We start from the raw sequence: 10,601 nt of genomic DNA, 5'->3' as shown, positions 1-10,601 counted from the left end.
AAGGGGAGCTATGCTCGTGGGATCCCGTCTTCATATCTTTTTCTATCTAAACTATTTTGAAATTCATGTATTGTTTTTGCACACACCACTTTCTCATCTAAATTTTGTTCCATAATGTTTATTACTCTGTGAGGAAAGCTGTTCTTTTTCAAGTCTCTTCTATAGCTGTCTTTTTTTATTTTTCTATCCGTGTCCTCTTGTATTTCTGTCATCCCATTTTATCAGATTCTCTCTATCAGTAATTTCTGCGTTTGCACGCCTTTCATGATTCTGTAAATAGCTATCAAATCTCCTCTCTCTCTTCTTTGCCACTAGTGTCTGTAGTTCTAGTTTTTTTAGTCTCTCTTCTATATGATAGTTTTGAGAGTGTTGGTGCCAGTTTTGTAATTGCTCTTTGTATTCTTTCAAGTTGTTTTTATACATTTTTTTGTACTTGGTGAAATATCGTATGCTGCATATTCCAATCTTGGTTGCTTATCAGGGTTGATTAGGATTATCTTCACCATTTCTGCATCCAGGTATGTAAATGCAACTTTGACTGTGTTCTTATTAAATTATAAGTTTTCTCCCAAAAATCTTATTTATATGTTTCTCAGTGTGACTTATTATTCAGTAACAATGACTCCCAAGTACTTCTCATTTTTCACTATTTATTATTCCTTCTTCTCCCAATTTATATGCTCCTGTTATTCTGTTTTGCCTTTTTCCAAATTCCATTTTATACTACACTTTTTTGTATTGAACTCCATCTCCCACTTCCTACTCCATTTCCTGTACTATATTTAGATCTCTCTGTAGTGTGTGTGTGTGTGTGTGGTTGTGTGTGTGTGTGCGTGGGGTGGGGTGTGTGCTTGTGTGCCATTGTGTGTGTGTGTGTGGCGATGTGTGGGTGTGTGTGTGTGTGTGTGTATGTGTGTGTGTGTGTGTGTGGTGTGTGTGTGTGTATGTGTGTGTGTGTCTATGTGTGTGTGTGTGTGTGTGTGTGTGTGTGTGTGTGTGTGTGTGTGTGTGTGTGTGTGTGTGTGTGTGTATGTGTGTGTGTGTGCTGTGGGTGTGTGGGCCGGCTGCCGCTGTGTGTGTGTGTGTGTGTGTGATGTGTGTGTGTGTGTGTGTGTGTGTGAGTGTGTGAGGCCAGTGTGTGTGTGTGTGTGTGCTGTGTGGTTGTGTGCAGTGTGTGTGTGTGTGCGTGTGTGTGTGTGTGTGTGAGTGTTGTGTATATGTGTGTGTGTCTTATGTGGTTGGCGGCTGGGACTAGGGGCCGCACGCGCATGGCGTGTGCGTGAGGATGTGTGTGGTGTGGTGTGTGTGTTCGTGTGTGTGTGTGTGTGTGTGTGTGCTGATGTGTGGTGTGTGGTCTTGCTGTGTGATGTGCGTGTGTTTGTGTGTCGTGCGGTGTGTGTGTGTGGGTGTGTGTGTGTTGTGTTGTGTGTGTGTATGTATGTGTGAGTGGGTGGAAGGGCTGCTGTGTGTGTGTGTTGCCGCGGGTCGTGGCTGTGTGTTGTGTGTGTGTGTGTGTGTGGTGTGTTGTGTTGTCTGTGTGAGAGTCCTTGTGATCGTGTGTGTGTAGGTGCGTGTGTGTGTGTATTTGTCGTGTGTCGTGTGTGTGTGTGTGTGTGTGTGTGTGTGTATGTGTGTGTTGTGTGTGTGGGTGTGCGGGGTGTGTGGGTGTTGTGTGTGTGTGTGGTGTGTGTGTGTGTGTGTGTCGCGTTGTGTGTGTGTGTGCGTGTGTGTGTGTCGGCGGTGTGTGTGTGTGTGTGTGTGTGTGGTGTAAGGCTCGGTCCCACCCCTGTCCTCCGGGTGCGATCGTTCAGGTGTGTGCTGGGTGTGTGTGTGGGCTTGTGTTTGTGCGCGGGGCCGTGTGCGTGGCTTGCGCGCGTAATGTCATTGATTCGGTGAGATGTGCCTATCACGGACAAATTCTACGCTTCAGTGCTCACGAACTCGGGAGAAACGAACAGAATATTCCATTGATCATGAACGAAATAATTCCTGAAATCTAATTTCGTATTCAATTGTACTCAATAATGGCAATTCGAAACGAGCACTGTGGTTATTAGTGCAGAGAAGGAAAATAACATGATATATTCATGAATCTGGAAGCTCGCATATCCTTAATATGCCAAATATAAAAGGTTTCGTTAAACTATTTTGAACAAATGATCTAATGCCAATAAGTTCTTCGTAATTAGAATTTCCATTAGTTCTAAAATTCGTCATTGTTTAGAGAATGAAAAAAGCCGAATAATATAAAATATCTTTTGAATATGAGGAAGTACTTCTCATATGCGGAAACTTTCTAGAATTTGAATCACGTCGTTCCCGATGATTGAAATTTTTTCAAAACATTATATAATCCTTATCGGGGGAAATATTCCTGCTATAATTATCTCATTTAGGAGATAATTTAATCTATTATATTCAAGCATCATATATGAAATGAAAGGAGTTATGATAGTCATAACGCAATATTTTACATCATACAATTTCTAAAAACTTTTTTATGATCATTCTTTGGATGGACCACTTTCCCATACATAGAACCAGTTTGTATCTATACTCTTAGGAATCACTCGGTGTCACGTCACACTTTGTGCCATTTCACTCAAACCTTGCGCCATGTCAGTCATGAATCAGCCGGCAGTAAAATGTCATAATTATGACAAATACTTCTGATGTGTTCCAGTACTCTGTCACACATCTTGACAGGAATAAAGTACTAGGCATCACTTCCATGTTCTATAAATTAAGAATCGCTAGTGGAGTGTTGATGGTGGAAATGTGTCTAGAAAGAGCGTTGATGTAAGCAAATACAGTGTTTCGGAAGAAAGTCAGAGCATAAGTATCACTTGGGAGAGGGTGGTGGAGGGAAGGGTGGTTAGATGCAGCGCTAATGGATTATGTAGTGGTAAATAGGATTATGATAGGAAGAGTTAAGGACTGTTACATGTGCTAAGGGGAGCGAGGTGGGGGAATATCAGATCCATTTTTTTGGTGGAAGGTAAGCTGAGAGTGGAGGATAGATGGAGAAGGAGGAAAAGGGACAAAAGATAGGGAGGTTCTTAGAGTGAACTCCTTGAATGAAATGGAAAAGGAGAAGGTGAAGGCAGTACGAAAAGAAGCTGAAGGACGGACGTGGGAGGGAGTAAAGGAGGGTAGAGCAGAGATGGGTGTGGAGGGAGGAATGGGGATGGTTCAAGCGAGGGGAGTCTTAAAGTAGTGTGCAAGGATGGTGGTTGTGGAACAAGAAGGACAGAGGGAATTAGAAAGAAAGGAGTAGTGAATGGTGGGATGAGGAAACAAATGAAGGTTGTAGAAGAGAAGAAGCGAGCTTTAAAAGATTGGTTACAAAAGAGGACAGGGGAGGTCATATGAGACGTACAAAGAACAAGAAAAGAGTAGTAAAGCAAAAGGTAAAGGAGGCAAAGAGGAGAGCAGGATGTGAAATGGGGTTAGGAGGTATGACAAAAAAAAATTGAAAGTAATAAAAAGATGTTTTGGAAAGAAATTAAGAGAGGAAGAGGGAGGCGAATCAAAGTAGGGAAGAAAAGGTAAAAGGTACAGATGGAGAGGATGATATATGGAAGAGGATGGCAAGTGAGGGGGAAGAAGGGCAGAACTATTTTTAGGGAGTTGCTGAATGTGAAGGAAAGATAGGGGAAGGTAAGATAGCTGCAGTGGGGAAATGCGAAGTTAATGATGAGTGTTCAGTGACGTCGATTGTTGATGAGTGAGGTGAATGGAGGAGAAATATGGAGAGGATGAGGTGAAAGGGCAGTTGTAAAGATGATGAAAGCATGCAAGGCACCTGGTCTGGATGGTTGTCATGCTGAATGTCTGAAAGTGGGAGGTTCATTGATGGTGGAATGGTTGATGAGGTTATGTAATGTTTGCTGGAGGAGAGGGTAGAGTACCGGAGGACTGGAGTTGTTGCCTGTATAGTTCCTCTATACAAGGGAAAAGGGACCAAGTGTGAATGTCAGTAATTTCAGAGGGATTAGCCTGTTGAGTTGTAGTAGGGAAGGCTTATGGGAGGATCTTAATTGAGAGGATTAGGAGAGGAACTGTAGGAGTAATTGGTGAGGAACAGTGTTGGATTTAGGACGGTGTAGAGGTTGTTTAGATCAAAGGGGATCTTTGTGGTTAGACATGATATGTGAGAAAGCTATAGGAAAGGGGAAGGATGTTTTTTTTGGGCTTTTATGGATGGGTCTGGAAGGAAAAAGCTTATGATAGAGGTAGACAGAAAAGGCATCTGTGGGAGGTTATGCAGATTTATGGGATTGGATGGAAAGCTTTTGGGAAGCTGTCAAGAGTTTTTGCATGAGAGTAGTAGAGCATGTGTTAGGATTAGAATTGGAGAGGAGTGAGTGGTTTGAAGTAAAGGTTGGGACTTCGTCAAGGATGCGTTATGTCGCACTGGCTGTTCAACTTATAACAATGGATGGAGTGAGTTGCGAGAGAGTGAATGCTTGGGATTAGTGAGTCAGGGATTGCAGATGGTTAAAGAAAATGGTGAAAAGTGGGAGGTGAAGCCAGCTGTTGTTTGCGGACGACACTGCGCTCTGTGGCAGGGTCAGAGGAGGGATTGAGGAAGCTCGGTGGCAGAGTTTGCGGAGAGAGTATGTGATAGAAGAAAAAGCTAAAGATAAATGTGGGGTAAAAGTAAGGTGATGTAGATGTACAAGGGGTGAAAGTGGCAGTAGACTGGAAGTGTACATTAAGGGACGATGCGACTGGAGGAAGGTGGATTAGTTTTAGATACTTGGGTGCATGTGTAGCAGGGAAAAGGGTGGAGTGAAGGTGGTGGTTTAGAATGTAGATTGAGAGAAGCGAGTAAATGCCTTGGTGGTTTAAAGAGTGTAAATGAGGAATAGACAATTTGGGAAGGGATGCGAACGAGGAGACTGTATGGAGTGATTGTGCCAACAGACACTGTATGGGGCAGAAACGGTGGGAACATAAGAGAAGAAGAGAGAAGGAGTTTGAATGTGTTTGAGATGAGGTGTCTGTGAAGTATGAGTGGGGGTTACTAGGCTGGATAGAGTGAGATTGAGGAGGTGTAGGGCGAGAACGAGGGGTTTAAAAAGGTTTTTGGAGATAGGGTTGATGAAAGAATGATTAGGTTGGTTTGGACACATGGAAAGAGGGAGAGCGGGAAGAAAGACTAGTAAAAGAGGTCTTGGAAGGCAGATGTGGAGGTGAATCGAGTGAACATGACGGGGACATCCTAGGATGTTAGGTGGATGGATGGGCGTGAAGGGGGCTTTGGGGGAAGAGGGGAATGTTCTGTTGAGGAAGGATGGGAGAGGATGGAAGACAGAGGTGAGTGAGAGAAGGGTTGTATATGGATGATGTTGTGACTGCATGAAGGAGGAGATGGGCGGGAGGGTTGGGGGAGAGGATGGGGTAGTATGTGTGAGTAAATTTTTGATACGCAGCCCGAAGGGATTTCTCCCCGTCCTCGCCTTATATGCAAAGGGTGGACGGAGAGGTGGGGGTCGCCGATTAAATGAAGCGGCCTTGCCTGTGGATGTGCTGTGTCTTGCGACACTGCTTCTGACCCAGGGCGGTGGGCAGGAGTGTGCAGGGCGGTATGACCCGTCATCCAGGAGGTGAATCAGATGAGAGGTAAGGGTGGGAGGGATGTGGAGGGTATCTTTGGGGTATGAAATGGGGTGGGGAGTGTTTTTATGCCTTTCCCTTTTTGGCGAACCTCCCTTGGAAGGGGGAAGGAAAAGAGCCTTGGTATATGTATGTATGTATGTTTGTATGTATAGTATTGATATATATAGTTTATTTATGATATAGTATATATATATATATCATATATTGTATATTATATATATTTATATGTGTGTAAGGGTGGTGAGGTAAACACCAGGGAACCGGTGGAGTTTTTATTTCTAAGGTTTCGTCCTGAATAAGGAGTTCCTCAGGGTGGTACATCAAACAATTAATTGACAGCTTATATACCCACCAGCTCTTATCCGATCCTCCCCGTTCGTCTTCGCTCCTCATGCATCACGTTTGGCATCACGAAGAACCAAGCTGGCCGTTACTCTCGTTCGTTACTCTCGTTCGTGATGCCGAACGGGGGTGCATTAGAGGGATGCGAAGACGAACGGAGGAGGAACGGGATAAGATGTGGTTAGGTATATAAGCTGTCAGTTTATTTGTTTGTGTAGCACCATGATGGAAGTCCTTTCAGGACGAAACGTTAGAAATAAAAACTCCAACGGTTCCTGGTGTTTACCTCACCACCCTTCCTCTCATTTTCTGTCCTACGTACTTTCAACACCACACAACATCACCCACACACACACATACACACACACATATATATATTATATATATATATATATATATAATATATATATATATGTCTAAATAAAAATATTCTTCTAAAAAACGCTGTGGAAGTCGGGGACAAGCTTGGTATTACGGTGACACTTTGTCCTAAAAATATTCTTAAAAAAGCGCTTGGGTAAGTCGGGGTCAGGTGGTATTCTTCTTCTTCTTCTTCTCTTCTTCTTTCTTCTTCTTTCTTCGTCTTCTATCTTCATTCTTATTCTTCTTCTTCTTCTTATTCTTCTTGTTATTCTTATTCTTATTCGTATTCTTCTTCTTCTTCTTCTTCTCGTTGTTCTTGTTTTTCTACTTCTTCTTCTTCTTCTTCTTCTTCTTCTTCTTCTTCTTCTTTCTTCTTCTTCTTCTTCTTCGCGGTCTTCATCTTCTTCTTCGGCCGTTCTTCGCGTTTCTTCTTCTTCTTCTTCGCGTTTCTTCTTATTCTTCTTATTCTTCTTCGCGTTCCTCTTCTTCTTCTTCTTCTTCTTCTTCTTCTTCTTCTTCTTCTTCTTCTTCTTCTTCTTCTTCTTCTTCTTCTTCTTCTTCTTCTTCATCTTTTTCTTCTTCTTCTTCGCGTTCCTCTTCTTCTTCTTCTTCTTTTCTTCTTCTTCTTCTTCTTCTTCTTCTTCTTCTTTTCTTGCTTCGTCTTTTTCGCGGTTCTTCGCTGGTCTTCTTCCTTCTTCTTCTTCTTCTTCTTCTTCTTCTTCTTCGCGTTCTTCGCGTTCTTCTTATTCTTCTTCTTCTTCTTCGCGTTTCCTCTTCTTCTGCTTATATTTCTTCTTCTTCTTCTTACTTCTTCTTCTTCTTCTTCGCGTTCCTCGTCTTCTTCTTCTTCTTCTTCTTATTCTGAATCTCTCTCTTCTTCTTCTTGCTTCTTCTTCTTCTTCTTGTTCGTCTTCTTCTTCTTCGTCTTCTTCTTCTTCTTCATCTTCTTCTTCTTCTTCTTTCGCGTTTCTTCTTCTTCTTCTTCTTCTTCTTCTTCTTCTTTTCTTCTTCTTCTTCCTGCTTACTTCTTTCTTCTTCTGTATTCTTCTTCTTCTTTTTCGTTGCGTCTTCGCGTTTTCTTTTTCTTCTTATTCTTTAATTCTTCGCGGAGGTCCTCTCTCTTCTTTCTTCTTATTCTTTCTTCATCTTTCTTCTTCTGTCTTCTTATTCTTCTTCTTTCTTCTTCTTCGTTCCTCGCGTTCTTCTTTGCGTTTTCTTCTTCTGCTTCTTTTTCTTCTTCTTCTTCTTCTTCTTCTTCTTCTTCTTCTTCTTTCTTCTTACGTCTTCTTCTTCTTCTTCTTTTCTTCTTCTTCGCGTTCTTCTTCCTCGCGTACTTCTTCACTCGCGTTCTCTTCGCGTTCTTCTTCGTACTCTACTTCGTGTTCGTTCCTTCGCGTTCTTCTTCGCGTTCTTCTTCCTCGCGCTCTTCTTCCTCGCGTTCTTCTTCGCGTTCTTCTTCGTGCTGGGGATCCGCGCGTGTGGGGTTTCCGCCCCCCCCCCCGAGGCCCGATGGGCCGAAAGGGAAAACGGGGATTTAGAGCGCGGAAAGCTGCTGCCGTAGGCCGCTGACTCCTTGGGCGCAGCCAAGCCCCGGCAAAGCCGCGGTAGGGCGAAGCCCGCCGGACTGTTGTATATATATAATTTATATATTTTTGAAGTATGTAAGACAAATGAGTGGAAGGGTGGTGAGTTAAACACAAAGAACAGTTGGAGTTTTATTCACTGACGTTTCGTCCTTACCAGGACATTCTCAAAGTACATACAGTTTCAGAAAATTAACAGCTTATATAATCCATCCTTGCCGTGTTCCCCTCCTTCTATACTCTCATCCGTCCTCTACCCGACTCCGACTATGTCACTTCTCCCTCCGTTCTCAATTGTCCTTTTTACCTCCTTGACAATCAGAGTACTTACCGCTCCTGCTAATTTTATAAACCCTTCCCTATGGTTGATGCAGGGGTGGGAAGTAATGTAGGCTGCCTCTACTATTTTTCTTTTCTTTTTCTCTAGACCTTTGTGGAGCACCTCTATCTTTTTCCAATCTGGAAGATGACCACATTGGTCTAAATGAACTACTAGCGAGTTGGAGGTTCTGTGAGCTCTGACGTCATTTTTGTGCTCATATGTCCGTAGCTCCACTGATCTTCCCGTCTCTCCATAATATCCTAACGGACAACCACCACATGGTATATTGTAAATCGCGCCCTTATCTATATCCTTTTCTGATAAATTTCTATTCTTGACAACTGCTCCTAATTTTTTACCCGTGGAGAAAGCAACGCTCACACCCGCTTTTGTGAGAATATGTCCCAACTCCTCCGCGTACTTCGAGTTGGGGACGGACAAAAACTCCGCCCTGCCTTCTCCGGACCAGTCGTCCTTCTTCCTTCTCATTATTGCCGTTGCTTTCTTCCTCACTCGGCGCAGTCTTCCCCCCGGACGGACTACTGCACAGATTGAGGAAGAAAGCAACGGCAATAATGAGAAGGAAGAAGGACGACTGGTCCGGAGAAGGCAGGGCGGAGTTTTTTGTCCGTCCCCAACTCGAAGTACGCGGAGGAGTTGGGACATATTCTCACAAAAGCGGGTGTGAGCGTTGCTTTCTCCACGGGTAAAAAATTAGGAGAAGTTGTCAAGAATAGAAATAGATCAGAAAAGGATATAGAGAAGGGCGCGATTTACAATATACCATGTGGTGGTTGTCCGTTAGGATATTATGGAGAGACGGGAAGATCAGTGGAGCTACGGACATATGAGCACAAAAATGACGTCCAGAGCTCACAGAACCTCCAACTCGCTAGTAGTTCATTTAGACCAATGTGGTTCATCTTCCAGATTGGAAAAAGATAGAGGTGCTCCACAAAGGTCTAGAGAAAAAGAAAAGAAAAATAGTAGAGGCAGCCTACATTACTTCCCACCCCTGCATCAACCATAGGGAAGGGTTTATAAAATTAGCAGGAGCGGTAAGTACTCTGATTGTCAAGGAGGTTAAAAAGGACAATTGAGAAACGGAGGGAGAAGTGACATAGTCGGAGTCGGGTAGAGGACGGATGAGAGTATAGAAGGAGGGGAACACGGCAAGGATGTATTTTATAAGCTGTTAATTTTCTGAAACTGGATGTACTTTGAGAATGTCCTGGTAAGGACGAAACGTCAGTGAATAAAACTCCAACTGTTCTTTGTGTTTAACTCACCACCCTTCCACTCATATATATATATATATATATATATTTATACATATGTATATATATATATATATATATATATGTATATATATATATATTACATCATACAATTTAAAAAAAAATTATGTCATTCTATGGATGGACCACTTTGTCATACAAGAACCAGTTTGTATTATACTCTTAGGAATCACTCCGTGTCACCTCACATTTTATGCCATTTCACTCAAACCTTGCGCCAAGTCAGTCATGAATCGCCGAGTGACATGTCACATAATTATGACAAATACTTCTGATGTGTTCCAGTACTCTGTCACACATCTTGACAGGAATAAAGCACTAGGCATCATTCCATGTTCTATAAATTATACTATAAATTATATTATATATATATATATATATATATATATATATATATATATATATATATATATATCGCTTGTTTGCGAAAACGTCGTCATAACTCAAAAATATCGATATTTTTCAGGAGAGGCATTTAAAAGTTTCAAAACGCTCTCAATATTATAAAAAGCCCTCAAACACCATAGGTGGAACAATTTTTGGAGCATTAAATACGCCTCTAAAGTTTATAGAAGTTGAAACAATCATAATCTTTACTAAGTCTAAAATATTTGTTGGAACAAGTTGGAACATGTAAGGTTATGTCGTTGGGACATTTAGCACTCCCTAGCGGTCAATTTTTGAGCTACAGATATGACACTGTTACCAAAAAAATCCGTGTTTGAAGATAAATATGTCTGTATAGATAACTCAAAAATTCAGTTTTTTGAGTTATGACGACGTTTTCGCAAACAAGCGATATATTACAAAGGATTACAAAGGCGGAGCATGCCGACAGGAGACCTTTTGGTCCATATCTAGGTCGGATGCGAAAAAAATCATAACAATAATAAAATAATAAATAAAAACCATAATAATGTAAATAACAAATAAAATACATAAATAAATGCATAGGTATAGTTAAATAATAAACAAACAGATAAATAGTAAATAATGATAAATTAACATATAACCAATAATAAATGAAAATCAGACAGACAAATGATAACAAAACAAAAACAAATAATA

This window comes from Oratosquilla oratoria, unplaced genomic scaffold, assembly GCF_046742065.1.
Source record: "Oratosquilla oratoria isolate Oo_2021 unplaced genomic scaffold, ASM4674206v1 SCAFFOLD45, whole genome shotgun sequence".
Classification (NCBI taxonomy): Eukaryota; Metazoa; Arthropoda; class Malacostraca; order Stomatopoda; family Squillidae; genus Oratosquilla; species Oratosquilla oratoria.
Note: the sequence above shows the minus strand (reverse complement) of the source record.